Source organism: Tachysurus vachellii, chromosome 19 (genome assembly GCF_030014155.1).
Source record: "Tachysurus vachellii isolate PV-2020 chromosome 19, HZAU_Pvac_v1, whole genome shotgun sequence".
NCBI lineage: Eukaryota > Metazoa > Chordata > Actinopteri > Siluriformes > Bagridae > Tachysurus > Tachysurus vachellii.
The window spans coordinates 15464375-15484485 of record NC_083478.1 but is presented as its reverse complement, the minus strand read 5'-3'; the positions used below and the strand labels follow the sequence as shown (position 1 = coordinate 15484485).

General features: G+C 38.9%; 1 protein-coding gene across 1 annotated transcript in view; it reads right to left on the bottom strand.

The window, feature by feature from the left end:
* Nucleotides 1-19275, bottom strand: part of plxna2 (plexin A2) — a 207192-nt gene extending 187917 nt beyond the window's left edge. Inside the window, exon 1 of the mRNA XM_060894004.1 lies at nucleotides 18803-19275. The gene's annotated coding sequence lies outside the window, so the exon portion shown is untranslated. The remainder of the gene's footprint in view (nucleotides 1-18802) is intronic.
* Between the last annotated feature and the right edge of the window lie 836 nt (nucleotides 19276-20111).

Here is a 20111-nt window from a genome sequence, read left to right as displayed (position 1 = left end):
GGATAATCATCATCATCCTCATCATCATTATCATCGCTATTTATTTGTAGGTAAGGCCATTCATTAAGCATTCTCAGCACTGGCTGACAATAAAAATGTCTGTTCATGTGCATTATATTGTATAGCGGCAATGATATTTACAGTAACTATAATAAAGGAAACATTGGACAAACCATGAGTGTCTATCTCTCTTAAAGTAAAGCTACTAACCTTATGGAAATGCAACATCATGACATGTAGCCCTGTCTAATGCTTCTGTGTGTAAAAATGTTGACTCATACTTTCTGCTTAGCTCTGGGTAAAATGCCAACAGGATGGAAAATATGCGCAAAGGCTTCCTGTGGGCTCTATGTCCTGCAAGTCCTGGCTTCGTTTGACCAAAGTCAAAGTGCACACTTGGTTTAGCATGTACACTCCCTGACAAAAATCTTGTCACCTATCCAAGTTGTAGGAACAACAAATAATAATTGATCATTTGGAATCAGAAAAGATAAAATCTTTAAAGGATTCAACCAATCACAGATTAGAGCGTCACCTGTGAGAAATACTGTAATTAACACATTCCCAGGTGTGTAGAAGAGGAACCCCAGCACACCCAACCTTCATTTGAAATGCATCCTGACCTCTGACAGCTTGTCAAAGATTCAATCACAGACCAAAGTGCTGATCATCAAGAGCCTGAAGACCAAGACTCCTGCTGAGGTGGCAGACATCTTTAATGTATCTAAACGTCAAGTGGAGAGGATAAGAAAAAGATTTGAAGAAGCCGGTGAAGTTCATGACAGGCCCGGGTCAGGCAGACAACTGTTTGTTGGTTCGACAGTCCAGGGACAGCCCTTTTTCCGCTACACCATGACTTTATGTTCTGTACTGTACATTATTTCTGTTAAGTGACAAGACTTTTGTGTGTAGTTGTTTAGTGTGTAGTAATTTTGGTAAAATAAGTGTAATCTAGAGGTCTTTGCCTTTCATATAAGCCACTTCTGATTCCAAATAATCAACTAGAAGTCAAGTTATTATTTGTTGTTCCTACAACCTGGATAGGCGACAAGACTTTTGTTAGGGAGTGTAGAAGTAGCAAGTTTTTATATTTCACAAACAACACAATAAGGTTACACACTCTTAACCATACATAATACATCTTCTACCGCTTATCCGAACTACCTCGGGTCACGGGGAGCCTGTGCCTCAGGCGTCTCAGGCGTCATTGGGCATCAAGGCAGGATACACCCTGGACGGAGTGCCAACCCATCGCAGGGCACACACACACTCTCATTCCCTCACGCAATCACACACTTTGGACAATTTTCCAGAGATGCCAATCAACCTACCATGCATGTCTTTGGACCGGGGGAGGAAACCGGAGTACCCAGAGGAGAGAACAGGGAGAACATGCAAACTGTGAGGCGAACGTGCTAACCACTAAGCCACCGTGACCCCCACTCTTAACCAGTGCTTTGTAAATAACAATTAAACTGCCTTCCGCTTAATGCACTACTGGAAGCCATAAAATAAGTAAAAAGCTAATTGCTAGAATGCCTTGATATTACATTATAAAATTTTAGCAGTGTATATATATATATATACATGTAGTAACAGCAAAAGCAGTAAAAGACTGTCAGCAGAAGATGAGTGCTGATGTGATGACCTACAGTGTCCGTTTTGTGGCCATTGTGAAAGTGCACTGGTTACAAAATTGATATTGCCGCTTCACTAGCAAAGGCAGTAAAGAGAGAAAATGTCACGCTGACCCATGAGTGGAGCAGTGAAGAATTGTGTGTCATGGACGCAATACCATGGATCTGGCATTCTTCACTCCATATCAAAAGCTAAACACAATCCAGACTATAGGGCATAAGAATGGTAGCTTTATTACAAAATGTGCCAGATGAAGTAAGAATTTCTCCTTTGCAGACTAACAGAAAACAGATACTGACTGCTGAGAACCTATGGGACCTTTATTTAATTTCAAAAAGAAAGTGTGGATGTTTATACAGTCTTGCTCTCAGGATTCATGTACTCTTCCCTACTCCTTTCGTTTATTAGAATTTTTCTCCTTTGATAGCTGGGGTTATGGCTCCGGGTAAAGGTAAGCTCAGAAAAGGGGACAAGGGCTTACACAAGGCCTGTGTCTGTCAGAAACGTCACCATTAAATGAGTTCTCAGGAACCACTGGGAGAGTGTATGTAAGCCAGGATAGTGAGTGCATGTATGTGAGAGAGAGGGAAATAAAAATGGGGAAAGGAAGTTGCACACAATATAAAAGATCTTGGAACACTGTTGGTTATGATTAAGATTTTTTTAGTTTGCATCTTGTGACAGGAAAGCTTTTCTCAGGGAGTCAAAGGATTCTCTTTCTTCCTCTGCCTTTGCTCAGGAACTCGTTTCAGGAATCACCCCATAACTCATTCTGATACAGCTGCTGTAATGTGGAGACCAGGGTTAATGGAACACGCTTATTGATATTATCACACGCCGGGACCCAGACCTACTTTGAGAGTGAGTGAATTGAAATTCAGAGCATGGATTCACTAAATCCGACCCAGTGTGTGAACAGAATAATAATGGGATGGTAGCACTAGCATAAGGCTTTCCAGATCCCATTAATACCCAGCTATACCTGTTGGGTTTTCTAAAAGAAGTCTTCCACTGTCTAGTTTGGAGACCAATTATGGACATAGAAATTTATTACATGAGTGGGTATGGGACAAGTAACAATTATGCAGCATTCTGCAAATTTCTTACATTCTCTGTATTTTCTTTATTTTTCAGTTTATCTGGCTTTCACTTTATTTATATAACTGTCAGAGAAGGCTCAGAGCATATAAAATAAAGGATGATTGCATGGACAGTTCTGCTGCCTTGCTTATTATCAGGTCTATGCAAGTGCAATGATTAAAATTAGCATCTATTTCAGTTGGCTAGGAGGAGAAGCTGACATCAGACCCATCAAAAGTAGCAAGAGACAAGGAGAGTGGGATAGATAAAGAAAGGGGATAAAAGAGACTGTGCAAGAGTGAGAATAAATGACAGAAAAAGAAAGAGCAACAGGCAGAGAAAGAGAGCAGACAGGAAGAGAGTATGTGACAGACAGAGATAGAGAAAGAGAGAGTCAGTGTGACAGAGGCAGACAGACAAAGACAGATAAAGAAAGAGTGAAACACACAGAGGGACAGAGAGTTCCATGAGTAGGCAATAATGGCTGGGAGCCAGAACACACTGCACATATACCTCCATCTACCTTTCAACATTAATAAGACCATCAGTGGCAGAGCAGTGGGGGGGTAAGACAAATCAGGCTGGTTTTGACATATAAGACACATTGAGTCAGAAAATTGAGGCTTCACATTTTCTAGGGTGCTGACTGAGTAAGGGCATAATTTTAGGTTATGAAAACTGGAGGAGTTTACAGCAAGGCAGTCCAGGGCCATATCTACTACCAACGGCGAAACCAGCTGTATTTAGCAAGCTTGGATCGGAATAGATGGCCTAGGCCTCAGTCCCTATGTTTGTCAATGAGCCTTGGGTATCCATGATCCTCTCACTGCTTCACTGGTTGTTCTTCTTTGGACCACAACACTTCCTTGGACCTGATGTTTGTTGATTTTCTGACATAATGGTCTAACCATCACAATTTGGGCCTTTTTCTGTCTATATATATATATATATATATATATATATATATATATATATATATATATATATATATATATATATATATATATATGATAATGGAATATCATAAAGAGGCATACATACATTATTCATATAAACTGTCATGATGTATTTGCCTAATGAAGAGCTGATTCTTGCTGCTGCTACAAACAAGTCACAGGTCAGCTTTCCTCATGCCACGTGGCTCCAGATCCCACTCATATAATCCTTTTACTAGAAGCAACTCTTCTATCAGAGTAGTAGTAACTGAGTGACCTGTCTTTATAGACAGAGTTAACGTTAAATTTAAAGTTAAATATGCATATACAATAACATTATTCCTAACCAATAAGGAATTAAAGTGCTGTATAATCTAGATAATCTAATAAAAAAATGGATATGATTAACAGTGCTAGTCAGAAGCGAATAAGCACCCCTGCTAAGTGACCATTGGATCTCTCACCTTAAAAGCCTGAAAAAAAGCAATTTGCATTCTAAATAAATACAGATTTGTTATGCTTTAATGCAAAATAACGAGCATTGATCAGGTTTGTTGTATGGTCCTGTTATAATTACTGGACAGTTACAACCATTCCACCTCCTCTGCATTTACGAGGGTAGAACACAAAATTATAACTTCTAAATCATCCACAAACCATGCATTTGTTTTCTCTAGCTGAATGTATAAATGGTAAACAAGAAACTAGTAATTATAATTATAATGGGCAAAACAAAACAGGTTGCAGGTCTCGCTGTAAAGCACAGTGATGTCATTTCAGTGTCTGAATCAGAAATGTTTGGGCGGAAACAGTATTATACTTTCCTTACCCAAACTAAATAATAATAATAATAATAATAATAATAATAATAATAATAATAATAATAATCATGTGTTGCAGCTTGTTATATTAAATGCACTGATATACTTACGCTATACTTTCGATAGAGAGGCATGCATTTATTCTGTGCTTCAAGTTGAAAATCAAATCAGTTAAACTGCATCTAGATGTGTCGTATTTATAGCTATGTATTAATCACTTATACAAACCTTTAGAAACAAGCTGAACTTTCACAAACTTTAACTGAATATCCCCACACTGTTTTTATCTTGTACTTGGCAGGCCTGATCTAAAATCAATATTACTTCATCCGGACACAGCAAATCAATCTGCACAGCATCCAGCATATCTCTCAGCTTGCACATTGCACATTGACTTCAATGCTGGAAGAGCAAAGAAGGCGTAGATTTAATAAGGTTTAATATTGCTCATCCAAGGAAGTATAAGTGCCTGTATCATGACCTCAATCCTTTCTTCAAGACATGGTCAAGCCACCAATCCTTCATAGGCTTGGTGCCATTTGTGCCCTAAACACTTTTCTTTTCTGGCTCCGGCACCATGCCTCATCCTGCACATTTCCCCCGAGTGTGTCTGATATAATAACCCACCCAGCACCAGTTCCTTCCTGTTCCTGTCTTTCTCAGTGTCATGGGGAACAATTCAACACTCCCATTCAGAACAATTCAAGTTCTTTGGCATTCTTTTTTGCCTTGTTCCCACACTGGCCTGTCAATGACTGTAGATGCTGCCTACCAACATGATAAATGCTTCACAAGAGAACAATGACTTAAAATGTCCCTAGCTAAACACTGTCATGTTGGGAGTCAAAATTTGGAGTTGTGTCCTTAAAGAGCAACGTTGTGCACTGATCTTTGAAGAAGTACATGATATCCTCCTCTGTTCATAATACAGTACATTATAAATTTGTTGGTTGTAAAAGCAAATTATGTTCATCGTGGCATTTCAGAGATTTGTTGAATTAGTGGGCATATTCTGCTACTCTTATTCTTTGTAAAGGATTAAAAAAAGAACTGCAGTGAATGAGAATGGCCGCTTAAGCTGTCTGCATGTTTGCAGGCCAGAAAAGACAGGCCTACAAAGGCAGGCAGATTTTTACCCTTCACATCACTGACAAAGCTGTGCATGTGTGTGTGTGTGTGTGTGTGTTCCCATTAATGTATTAACATACTGGGTATCTGCCAAAGTCCTGTAAATAGCATTGGGGAAAGGGCAATGCAGAAGCTGATAGCAGGCTTGACAGTGGAGGGCATACTAATATCCTCACTGCAAGACAAACGCACACACACACACACACACACACACACACACACACACCCCTCCCACTCTACTTATTCTTGCTTCACCTTCTTGCCAAGACATGAACTTGGAGGAATTAGGTGGAATTAGGAGATGAAGATCAGAGAAAGTCAAACATGTTGTGCGTTACAAGCTTTTAATTACCAAATTTGAAAAGCCACTGATGATATATACAAGCAAACTAATGAAGGAAAGATAATGCATTTGTAATCCTTCATGTCATAAAAAGCATTTTTTTTCCAGCAAGGCTAACAATATACCCAGCAAAAACCTATAATTGACAGATTTGTTTGGAAATATGAAAATAACCAGGAGCTAATGACATGAGACCTATATTTCATTTTCAGAAATAAGGACTACAGCTGAGGCTGTGCAAAACATTCTTTTACACAATATTGACATTTCAGATTCTGTCAATATATCCATAGACATGATGTGGGCAGCTTGCTCATTTCAACATTTCAACTGAGCTGGCCTACATCAGAGTGTTGCTCTCTTACAACCATGAAAAAGCATCTCTATTTTAAGACAGTGGATCTGGCATAATCTGTCTGTTTTGTTTTTTTCATCCAGCAAGGCTATCAGAAACAGTAGAGATTTTGTGTCAATGGTTAGTGGTAATGGGCTACTACTTGAAATATTTCACATACTAGCCCTACCATGTAGTCCTTGATCTGAACCCCTAATTCTCAGATATGAAATGATGTCCTCTCTATATTTTAATTTTGGATAAAAGTGTCAGCCAAATGAATGCTGTTGTTCTTCTTTCAACTGCTTCCTGCTATGGGTCGCAACACCAGATCATCTGGTCCGCATATTTGATTTGAGACAGGTTTTATGCTGGACGTTGTTACTGATGCAACCCTCCCATTTTATCCGGGCTCGCGTCCGGCACTGAGAGTTGGTTCTTCAGTGGTGTCAGCCAAATGAATAAATAAAATAGTATGAAAAATAGTAGCCTGTATTATAACCAGGAAAAAAATTAGAATGACCCAGTGGTCCTCTGATTAAACATAACTCCAAAGCTAAGAAACGACATTGATAAAGCAGTAAAAACTGGCACTCTTGCCTTGGTGTTTAGGCATTAAACAGCTTTAGTAGGTGATCCACAATTGTTACAAACAGAAGCATGTGACTAAATTCATTCACATTTTTCAAGTGAAAACCTGCCCAAAATTATCCCCCTCCTATCTCTCTCTCTCATTCAAGCTATCTCTCTAGCTCTCCTTATCTCTCACAACTTCCTCTTCTCTCACTGTCTGTCTCTCTGTCTCTATTTCTTTTCCTATCTCTCTCTGGAGGCAGCAATTCCGACACAGTCATATTTAATCAGCATCTCAGTGGACAACACAGACCTCTACAGTCCTTTGCCAAGCCTCTCTGTACCGTCACGCTTATAATTGTCTTAGATAGCCTAAATCGCCAGTTGCTTCTTTTAAATGCAAAGCAAAATAAGCTTGAATGACCTACATTGATGTTGATCTGTGAATTACACATGATGTCACCGTTTGATTATTTATTTCCTGTGACTTAAGAGTCAAACGTCTATGTTCCTAATAATGCCGCCCGTGCAGAAACAGACACGCAAAGTTGATGGGAGATGTTGCTGTCATGTATCACATTTCATTCATTATGACACCAGAGGAGCGCTGCTATTAAATCTGTTGAGGCACTTTCACGAGGCTTACATGGTTTCTTTTGCTAAACAACATATGTGCGTGGAGGAAAGCAGTAGAAGCAACAATGTCAGACAAAAGGAGTAAAGTTTTAGTTTTATCATTGCCTGTTAATACGTTGTTTTACAGGGTCAATATTCAGCACCAGTCAACACATACACATATCTACTCAATAGAGACTTTGTTATTTGAACTATTTTCAGTGAATTTAAAAAAAAAAAGAAGAAATAATCATATTCCACATATGGAATTACATAGTGGCAGATTGAATTTACACTTTTATGACTTTCAAATAATTTCCATAGTCTATGAAAACTATTGTTCGTTATTGCCTTTTCAATTTACAATTTACAATCTCACAATAACTAATCCGCTCGCTCCACACCATTTTAATAAGTTGCTGACAAGTGTCTGTTGCTTGGCAGATGTAAAGGTGTGTACACTACACAATTGTTCACAGACAAGGCTCATACAGTATGTAATCATTCACTTTAAGACCACAGGCAAAAAGTATTAAAACACTCTATGGGTTGTCTGGTTTACAAAGAGAACTAGAGGTACAGTGCAAGAAAATATAGTTACTGTTATACTGTGAGTCACTGGGAGTGGCTTAAAATTCATTTTCATTTTTTCTGTTCCTAACAACCATTTGGATGGATAAGACATGTCAAATAATTTCTTATAGAAGCATTTTCTTCTATTTCCCCCCCTTATCTTTACACACAAATAGAATAATGATAAGATGGATTCAGAGATCTGCTGCACATTATACAGCAGATGAATCTGATTTCTTCGTAGACTCTCATTCACTGTTTTATAGCAATTTTCCTGCGTACTATTTGCAGAAGAGCTCACAATATGTGATTGATTTCAGACACCCTCTAAATTACCTGGGGTTCAGAGACAGCTCAACTACATGAGTGGTCACTGTAAGAACATGGAATGAATAGTCATTGAGTTGGAAAAAACTAGTCTCAGAGGCATAAGATAAGTGAGTGACTGGGAAATCAAGGCTAAAATCAGTGTTTTAGATTAAAAAGATACTTCTGAGATGTTCTTAGGAAAAAGGGTAGGATAAGTAGGGTAAATAACAGAAGGCAGGGATTTCAGTGCAATTGTTAAGTACAAACAGCTTCTCTAAATTATTTCATATTGTAAATATTTCATATTGTTTTATATTTCACTAGATTACATTAAGCAAATGTGTCAGCTTCTCTTTTAAGGTCAAATGGCCATGAGCCAGGAGAAAAAAACACACATAAACCACAGTGCTGTGGGATATCATCAGTTTTGTCTAGCCCTAGTCAAACTTGGAAAACATCCACTCATACTTACACCACAGCAGAAACAGCACAATCTAGTCTTATTACACTCTCCCGGGCTTTTGAAGTAAAATAAAAGATGATAAAAGTGAAAAATGCATGAGACGAAAGAAGCTGCTCTGACCCAAACTGGCTCTCTTGTTGTAGGAGTCTCCTACCAGTCTGTCTTGTGCTTTAAACAACACTTCCAGTACCTTTAACACTGATTCTTGTGACTGCTGTGCCCTTGCATTCTAGTATGAAGAAGCACTTAACAGAGGGATGATGGGAGTGTCAGGCAAGGACATGTCATTTTCAAGCTTTTAACTTGAGAGTTGCAAGGTCTTTCATCATGGTTTTGGTTTTGGAATTGTTTTGCTTGACATTCTAGAAAATGTTTATCTGGATGACAGAGCAATCATCTCTCTCTCTCTCTCTCTCTCTCTCTCTCTCTCTCTCTCTCTCTCTCTCTCTCTCTCCGTCCTCTGATTTTTCTTCCCCACACTCTCTCCCTTCCATCTGTGGGACTGTGTCTGCTATCAGGCCCAGGAATGAATTTTGGAGGCTTATCTCTGCTTCTCCTAGCTGTGGCGGTGAGGATGTGTTAAGGCGCCTGTCTCCCGACAGGAATCACAAGCTATCTAAGCTGATAAGGCCACGGCTGGCTTGAGAATTGTAACAAAGCCAGTGGCTCAGGTGCAGGTGGGTACATGTATGTGCCCGTAGGTGAAGGAAGGTTAAAAGCAATTACTTCCCACAACAAAGGGGTCGTTCTTGTCAGCACATGGAAATGCACACCTGATGAGATGGAAAGAAAGGTGCAATTTGCGTGCATTCTCTAATGCATTTAATGACACAACAGATCGCTGAAAAAAGATATGAAAATCAAAGGTTTGATTATGGTTTAAGTAATATTAGTACCCGGCTCTAATACACTGTATCCCCTCTTGCCCTTTTGCCACTGCAGCTTCTCTTGCCCTCTGGCTCAGCTTGATTCATTTTGACTTCTTAGAGTATCTGAACTTGTGACTCATGTTATGCTGCTGTGCATGCTCTCACAGGCACAACCTAATGAGGCACAGTTAACCAAGATGCAACCTGGATACTGTACCTAAGAACTGTGGCTGTACTGAAAAGTGCCCCATGCTCATCCCAGGACAATTATTCACAGTATGGTCATTCTGAACATTTTTTCAACACAGTACACTATTGAATTGTGGAAGAGTAATGATTTAGTGTCACCTACAAGAGGATGCATTTCCTTTTGAGTGTAGTTCCTTTCAAAGTTTCAAGGTTTCTTCCTCGTGTAATCTATTTTTTATACCTCTGTCTCCTCCTACTTGCTCACTGGGGATCTAAATATACACACAAATTTTATCTATTAATAGTGCTATACAAATAAAAGTAAATTTGGATTGAATTGATTACTTGCTAATTTTTAACAATTAAAGAATTTATAATGACCCCTACCCCCTCCTTTGGTTCACTGAAAGAGCTGGGATGTAACTGGCCCGAGCTGGCAGTACCAAATAGCCTTTGGCACATCTTTCAATTGCCGTCCAACAAGTGGACTATGCAAGCACTGCACCTCCTAATGGTAACCATGACAACATTCACAAGTGGGTGACATGGACCCCAAAGCTCCTACCTATGCTTGTGCCCTCTTCCTTTCTCAGGCTACACACACATACTGTCAGGCCACACACACTGTCTGTCAAGTGCCGATGCCCATCTGGATCTACTGACACCATAACCACCCCCAATACACACATTCACACACATACACACACACACACACACACACACACACACACTGAATCCCACCCCACCCACCATGGACCTCTCACTATTTATTCTTTTGTTGCTCACTTACTGTCGACTTCCATAGGCAGACAATAACACACATCACACAGCTACAGCAAGAACTAATTGATTATAAACGCTGTCAGAGTTGGTGTTAAATTTACACATACTTTAAGAGAAAGTGGCATGCTGAGAGAAGGCAGGGGCATTCAGAAATCACAAAAGAGCACTCTTTATAATAGAAAAGTATGAGCTCCTTTTGTTTATAGCAGTGTGCATGTTATGCAGTTTTATGTGAGTTTGTAGACTGGACAGCTTTAGTGGTCTATGTAAGAGACAAGGAGACTATGAGACTATCCTTTACTGTGTTAAGCACTTTTATTCAGAATCAACAGGAGCATTCTGGGAATTACTAGAGTTTTTTTTATTAGCCTTATAGCCAAGAGGGACTTTAGAGAAGACCAAGTAATGCTGGTGGGTAAATAAATATTCTTATTTGTAATCAAGTAAATATACATAGATATGGGTTATCAATACTACACTTATGAGCCTGAGATGTCACCACTGAAAGTGGATATTATATACAGTAGAAGATATAAAGAAGGTGTGTGTGTATTTGTGTGTGGGTCTGTGCATGTTTGTGTGTATGTGTGTGTGAGAGAGAAAGCAAGAGAAAGAGAGAGAGAGAGAGAGAGAGAGAGAGAGAGAGAGAGAGAGAGAGAGAGAGAGAATGAGAATTCCAGTAATCACAAGCTTCAAACACATTTATGGCATTGTGGCAATAGAACCTCAGGTTTGCAACAAGGAAAAACAGGGAACAATTTTACCTTTCTTTTATATGAGACTTAGTATGCATTGACTTTGTAGGTATCACAGCAATAAAGCAATACTCAAAAGATAATAAGAGAGAGAGAGAGAGAGAGAGAGAGAGAGAGAGAGAGAGAGAGAGAGAGAGAGAGAGAGCATAGGAAACAGAACATTTAAAGCAGAGGAGGACAAAAAGGATTGACTTTACTATCACATATTCAAGTTCAAGCAAGTTCAAATATTCAAGCAGAGTTTCTTCACATATCATAGCTAAGGATGGGCAGGGGTAAGGGTCAAGGGCCTTGCCCAAGAGCATAACCGTAAAAGCTTGCCAGTTCTAGGATTTAAATTCATGACAATCTGATCAGTAACCCAAAGCATTCACTGCTGAGCCACCACTACCCTTAGAAAGAGAGACCAAGGGAATAAAAAAAAAATAAAGAAAAAAATGGCAGAGGAGAAAGTCAGAGAAATAAAAACAGAGAAGAATAGAGAAGCACACGACTATAGTGAGTGAACATGAATGGGTGAAAAAATCTGTTGTTTAAGAGGAGCTGATGTATTGAATGTGGCAGGCAGACTGAGGCGCTGAAGAATGGCCATGGTGAGTGAATCTGTCCCATGGAAATGTGTCATGAAGGCAATTCCATTAACATCTTTATAAAGGCCGCAAGGGCCCAGGAGAGCTTTGAGGCAGAGGCTACTGCTTAAAACAAGTGGATACAGCTGAAAAAGAACAGAGGGCTGCACAGTTGCTCTGGCACTGGCTCAGCTTTAGAGCATTGTGGCGACGTTGTTTTTGTCTTCGTAGGACCGTTAGTCTTCCCCAAGGACTGGCCTTAGTGTGTGCATGCTCCATCATGGTCCACTAACTCTCTTCTCCTCAGTGTTGTGTTTTTTTTTTCATTTACCATCTTCTACTCCATCTGCCAAAGTGAGGATAGTAACAAAAGGCTTTGTTTTGGCAAGTTGGCAGCTGCAGGGCAGAAACATCAAGACAGTAGCTGGACATTTCTCAATGGCGAAGAGTGTACGCTAACCATTTTCCTGCCATTCATTTTTTTCCTCTCTGTCTGTCTCTTAGCCCCTGTCTATCTGTTTCAGTATATTCTCTTGCTGCCCCACTTGCTCTAAGAAACAAGCCCTGAAAAAACACACATGCTTGTGCCTTCCAGCACTACTCTCCTGGTTAAGCGTGTCACAAATGATTAGTTTTCTAATAGAATAATCAGTTTACTATTTTTAATTGTCTAACTGAATAATTTTTTTCCTGGTCAATAACCATTATAAAGGGATTTGACAAGTTTATTTTAAATTATTGTTTATAATCAGATATTGTTTATATCTTGGGCCACATCAGCATATTTACCAAGGCATTTGAAGCTATTTGTGTTTTTATAGAATTATTATGTAGTCTATCAACAAAAACACTAATATCTTTCAGCTTATCTCTAACATGAAAATACTCACTGCTCACAACTCCAAATCTCTGTACTGAATTAATAATATTTTTTAAGCTGAATCACTGAATAACAGTGAAGGTCAACATCCATTGTGTATTTTTTAATGCCTAATTGTTTTCAGGAGTGGTTCTGATTCGCAACCACAACCATGTGAAAAGTGAGCCTATTTACACTGTATATTGCAATGTACAGACTGCACAAGGACGTGAATTGTAGATATTACTGGTCTATTAGGAGCCGCTGTTTACTAAAATCTACTATCTAATTTGCATTGACTATATAATCAAATATCAATCAGCTTCCATAAATATTTTAGGCAACGTGAGGACAATGTTCATGAATCAACTGTCTGCTTTATACTTGTATGCAGATGGGGAATGAAGATCTCAAAGCAAAGAGCACACAGCTAATTATTCTGTTTTCTGGCAATCAAACTTTCATGCATCATGTTCAGGTTTACATTAATTAAGGTAGTGTATGTGCTGCAAATTAAATAAATTGGTCTGTTTCCTGAGTCTATTGTTTAAATTGTTTAATTACCTAGGTCTTTATTTTTGTGATAATTGTGCTGACAGCCTACTCCAGACAGATAAACCCAGCATGTTATAGTAGGCTAGTTTATTAAAATCAGTATATCTAGACTTGTATTTCATGAGTGGATTCAAATTTATATATGAATTGAATTTTCTTTTTTGTGTTTTGTTTATATTTGACATTTGTTGGCTGCGTGGCTATAATTCTGCCAAGTTGACATGACTAGTTAGCATGCAAGATGATAAAAGCTGTGAAAGATGAATTAGGCTTTTAGTTACAAATACCCATATTGGGCTGCATATTAAATGTAAACCCTGAGTAAATCAATGGAGCAAATGCTTTCAGACTAGTCATGCTGATTATATAAGCAAATGACATCCTGATATGCCATGTTTTATCTGTAGGGAAGCCAGACCAGATATAGCTGACCTCAACTTTGGATCATGTGGCTTTATTTTTCTTATTATTAAGGATCATTTTTATGGTATTGATGCAGGAGATTTACTCACAAAAACTGCTACACCGGTGTGTTTTTAATAGGAATATGCTTGTTCCTAGTCATTTCTAGGGACCCCTGTTAATAATATGATTTAAATGATTTTATTTAAAATAATGTTTCTGTTTTCTACAAATGTTCATATTTTCACTGAGATTTTCTATATCTCTAATATTCATATAATTTCCTATTCCAGTAACTTCATACCAATTTGTGGTCTTAACCATATATTCTTCATTCTAATCTGTACATTTTCCATCCAAAACCCTGTCCACCTCATCCATCCATCCATCCATCCATCCATCTATTAATTCATTCATTTTCTGTAATCTCTTTATCCTTGCTCAGGTCTTTGGTAGATCTAGCACCTACCTTGGGAGTTGGGAGAAAACCAGACAACACAGAGAAAACCTGCTCAGATAAAGTAAGAACATGCAGAATCCTGCACAGACTGTAAACCAAGCTCAGGATCGAACTGCTGACCCCTGTGACCCGCCTGCTCCCAATTATTAGCCTCAATGATACAAACCTAATTAATGTGACACTCAGCTCTGGGGTCAAAACTGAAAGTGATGGTAGTGTTAAAGACAAATTATCCCAACACAATGTTTATGACCTTTTCTGTAGATAAAGCCAAACACTGGAGGAAAGGGCAGCTAAAAAGAGTCAGTTCTGTTATCAACAAAACACTGTTCTGTTCACGAGCAAATATGTCGGTATATTACACACACACACACACACACACACACACACACAAACCCATGAGTCATGTTCTCTGTTCTAGAGAGAGTAGCAACTAAGGGTCAGTGTGATAAAGATCTCTGTTGTGACAGCTGGACAAGTGAGAATTCAGATAAACAGCATGGCCATGAAGGGATGAAAGAGGCATGACCAGACACATTAAAAACTCGACACTATACTCACACACACAGAAACAAACATCTCTATCACAAGTGTGAATGTGTGTGTGGAGGGGGTCGTTTTGAGTGTCATATGTTGAGAAATTTGGTTGTAAAAAGTAATACTGCTTTTTTAAACTGATAGCAGGTAAGGTTAAGGTAAAAGGTGATGTACTGTAAGTTGAAGGCATAGCATGAGTTAATAGCATAGAATTAATTAACTGCATCAATAATTATGTCAGTTGAAAGTCCACATGTGGGTCTTAAGACAAATGGGTGTGTGTGTGGGTGTGTGTGGGTGTGTGAGGTCAAGTTTGTGCAAGGCAGGAAGCTTGTTGCAGAAAACACTGTCCCCCAAACACATTTTGCACTGTTCACTCATTAAGAAATAGGTCAAGGATTCCGGCTGCATGCACAGCGCCTTGTCAGAATCTCTCAGGCTAAACAGGGGCAAACCCACTGGGAGGATGTGTGTGCATGTATTTGTGTGTGTGAGAGAGAGGGAGAGAGTGAGAGAGAGAGTGAGAGAGAGAGAGAGAGAGAGAGAGAGAGAGAGAGAGAGAGTGGGATAGTGGAGAGGAGATCAGAGGTGACAAAAGAGAAAGAGGCCTTGGAAGAGCTGTGAAGGTGCCATACTCACTGGAGAAAGTGTACAACTAAAACGCAGTATCACATCCAAGACAGATTGACCTCTGATGCAGCATACTCGAAATACATGCAGCATCACATGCCACTGGGAATTTGCTGTGCAATGTTACAACAGTGGAAATTCAGAGGTATCATAACAAATTCTCTCCGGTTCACTGGTTTCACCCAGATGGTTTAATTCAATAGGAGGCGCTACTGAGCCATGCAGGTACAGTATGCCAGTGTCCATCAGTAGGATTAAGGCGTTTCAACAATTAGAGCTGACAGATGATGAGCGATCAGACAACACACATATAAACGGCTTTAAAATAAATATGTTCATTTTATTTATAACATTTTTTACAAGAGCATGTATTTATGAAAGGTATATTAAAAAAACAAATGTTTTCCAGTTACTAAAGCTATACTATAGCACTATTGAAACACACCCCAAAGTGCATCTTCACAACTAATGAGTCGAAGAGTTCTGCATGGCCTGCAGATCCATCCAAACCCACTGCTAGACTAGGTACTTCAGTTTGATTTCCTATAGAAGACTGAAAAATTGAAACCCTCCTACAAATACAGGCAAAGAGGGAGCTCTGGAAACTCAGGACTACAGAGAGCCAGACAAACACCCGTTAAGCACATAATACACCCCAATTAGCCTCCAGGAAACATTTAACGAGTTGGATTGACATACACAAATCAATACCATGCGTCCGTGCATTAGAGGCTGAAAGGCTTATTTGACAATTTCACTGAACATTGAAATCCAACCAAAGAAGCTCATGCTGCGAAGGGAGCTTTTATTTTGCCGAGTGTGACTACTGCTGGATGGAGTTCTAGAGAAGTGATGCACTCAGTACACAGCATTAGGCAGGGAGAACGATGGGTACAAGTCGTGACCCCATGGCTTTGTGTAGTTAACCTTATTGATTAAAGAGTGTGATGTGGAGATGCTCCACACTCCTTTTACATCTCCCATGACTTCACTGAAGAAAATACACTGGAAGGCTCTGGGTTTTAATCCAACTGCAATTTTTCATCCACCAAGGAGGTAAAAGCGCATTCTTAAAGCAACAACAAGGTGTGCGGCTCATGCTCACTTTCACCAAGGGAAAGCCAAAAAAGGAGTCTGATACAGTGATAATAAAATATGAAAGAAGGAAAACACAATCCCAATTTGTTTTACCCAAACATTAACACACACTAAGACTTTAACTTATTATTAGACAATATGTGTAAAATTAGCCATATGCAGCTACTGGTTAGGATCAGGTATTTGTAAGCTCTTGTAATCCGTTTAGTGTAAGCCATCACTTGGAAGCTGCTCTACCATTCCTTCCATAAGATATAAAAGTAATGCCACCATAATTTTAGCCTATGCCACAAATTAGTGCCTCATTTTGTGTTCAGTATACAACCCTTTGCATGCACAAAATACCCGACAGGGATGACCATGCCTTATTCCTAATGTATACTGACAGATAATGGTGAATTATTTTGGTGGTAAGTGGGCATCTATTTTAATAATATCTCTTAGAAATGAATCTCTTAGAACGGCTCTATAACATAAGTCTTTAAAAGTGTGGAGTTACCTGTATAGCCGTTCTTTACATGACCTCAGATCTTTCACAATTTTTAAAATAGCTATTTGTAATATTCTACTCATCAACTCTTGAAACATTCATGCTTTTTGAATTACTTCTTTAATAGCAAGGTAATTAATATTTTTTCAATAACTTTGAATGTTAAACTGTAAGTTAATCATGTTTCTGAATAATTTGTATTATTGTGGTAATCATACACATATATACCATCAAATATATTTTCATAAGTGACTATGTGAGATTTATGTGCATTTAAAACAGTGTTATTCCCTGACATTTCAACTGTGACTTCATGTGAAAAATTATCATGTGAATGATGAACTACTGGAAAAAACACAAATAAAAACACATGGAATATATATAGTGTGTGAAAAGTGCACTTTTCTAAATAACACTAAATAAATTTCACATGTGCGTTATGATTATTTCTTTCCTTTAACTGATTGTTCATTAAGGGTCTTTTCAGAATTAAATTGAAAGATAAAACCACACATCATGTTAAACCTACTCTCACCAGTAAAACAAGTAGTGATTGTAGCTTATATTTATTGTTATTAAAATTTGATTTCCCTTCATTGTGCGTTAGACTAATATGTTCTGAGAGAACACACTAAAGTCGACATGCAGCGTAGCTTAAGACATAACTTCACTCATTTGCCACTGATAAAACAAGTTTTGTTGGCATTTAGCTTGAAGCAGATGTAAGTTATAATAATTCAAATTTAGGGTTTATTTTCAACTACGAATGACAACTTTTCCTTGTAGCTCATGTAGTTAAGCGTTCTAGATGAAATGAAGTGACGATTTGCGTACAGCCGAAATTTGCTGGTCCTCTGCAACCACACATGAGCAGAGGTACATCTGGAATAAAGCTTATCCCAAATGTGCACACCTAGGCAAGCGTTATACTGTGTAAAGACTTCAGGGAGCCATTTCAGACGTGTTTTACTGAGTTGACTGGATCATCATTGTACCTTTTCTTAATTTGAATGAATCTTCAAAGGTATATTTCTGCAAAGCATTTAAAGAAAGTCGTATGTATAACTCATCACATTTAATTAACACTAAACATGTAAAGACACACGGTGTGTGTCCTGTAAAATAAATCCACCAAATGTCAAGCACATGGACATCTTGTCAATGCCCACACGCTCATCATGTTTAGATTCGTATATTATCCACAGACCAGTCAAGATTCTTGGAGCGCTAAGCAAAAGGGTAGGCGATGCTGTATCCTGCTAGATTTCGAACAGGTTTGAATAACAGCTCACATAATATATAATCTATCTTCTGTTATAGACCAGAAGATGCTGAGGTCTATGATATCATATCACACACATTGATTCATGCTATGTTTAGTGTGATCATTTATGAATACAGTACAACTTTCTATATGATAGTCCAGTCATTTTAGACTAGTTCACATGAAGGTGATGGTGATACAAGTTAAATAATGGCAAATAATGGATGAATGAATGAAACCGCGTCTATTATAATGGGAAAAGACAGACTATAGTAAAGGGGAACGCATACAACACACACACACATACACACGCACACACACATACACACACACACACACAGAAGGTGTCAAATCCACACAGGTCATCTGGGTTAAAGTGGTCTGAATACGAGCTGGCTGTCAGTTGTAGTTAATACAGCCGACAGATCGACAGAAATGTTCCGATGTGCTGGCGTTAGTATTTACAGCCGCACGTCACACATACGAGCGCTTTCAGGTCCACATTGAGTCAGGATGCGATTCCAACTCACCTTATAATAGTGAACAACGACAATTTGCTCTGTCTTCCAGTGTCTGTCCTCAGCATGGATAAATCCACATCAAGCTGATGGACCGTCAGATCTGCACTTATTCCCAGGAAATTCCTAGGAACCTACAGGACGAAAGGAAGGACGAAAGGTTCTGCGCTCGCTTTTCTCTCTCTCTCTCTCTTCGCTCAAACATCAGTGATGGGAGATGCAGACGCTCTGTTCTGGGTAATATAAACCTTCGCTTTTATAAAGATGGCCATTTACAAATGTCTTCCAGCTCCATGGAACGTTCAGGAGTGTGTGATGTCCTTCTTTCTCCTGCTCGGCTGCTGCTTGCGGATCTCCAGACGGCACGCGCTCTGTCTGCACTTTCACTTCACTGATGGTCTTGTGTTAGAACTGCACGAGGCAGGAGCGCGAGGTACAGTGTGTGTGTGTGTGTGCGCGCGCGTGTGTGCGCGCGAGAAAGAGAGAGAGAGAGAGAGAGAGAGAGAGAGAGAGAGAGAGAGGACGGCATTACTCCACTGCATAGCGTTTAAAGCAACCACACACACACACTCCCTCTCTCTTTCCTCATCCCTCCTGCATCATCCCTCACGCGCTAACGCTCGAGGGAAACACTGCACGCTCATTAATCAGAAATACACAAATCTGAAATGTAGCCTGTCTTCCAGAAAATCAAGTAGCTTACACCTATGACGTGTCTACTACAATCTATACCAGGTTAACCACTAGTTTTAATTGATTTGTTTTGTTATATAGAGTGGCCACCAGATTAAACGACTATTCTTTGTAAGGAATAGTTTCTTAGCTGCAGTTCTGACTATGATGTAACTTCTGGTCACAGCTGAAGCATATACTTAATGCCAGTGTCAGGTGCTAGTGTAAGTACCTTTAGGAACTGTCCTTTATCTGTTGTACATTAGAGATACTCGGTTTCACTGCATTTTCTTTCTTTGAAAATAGATTTTCCATCTATTACTAGGACGTCATGCATTTTGAAGTGTACCAGTACAATTATCATACAATAACAACCATAATAACACTCCTGTGCAGTTTATTATACAAATATATGAAATAGCATCATTTCTAATCTACACTATCATCTTCCCAAAGTATTTGTTATTATTTTTGGATAGTTTGTTTGGATTGTAGATATATCATTGTGGATGCATGGCGTAGATCTCTTTGCCATCCGACAGCACAGTAACTCAGACATCTTAATCGTATACAAGAAATAAACGCATAAATATTTTTTTAAAGTAAAACACGAACACGCGGATAAAGTGAGCGTAGATCCAGCCTGCAG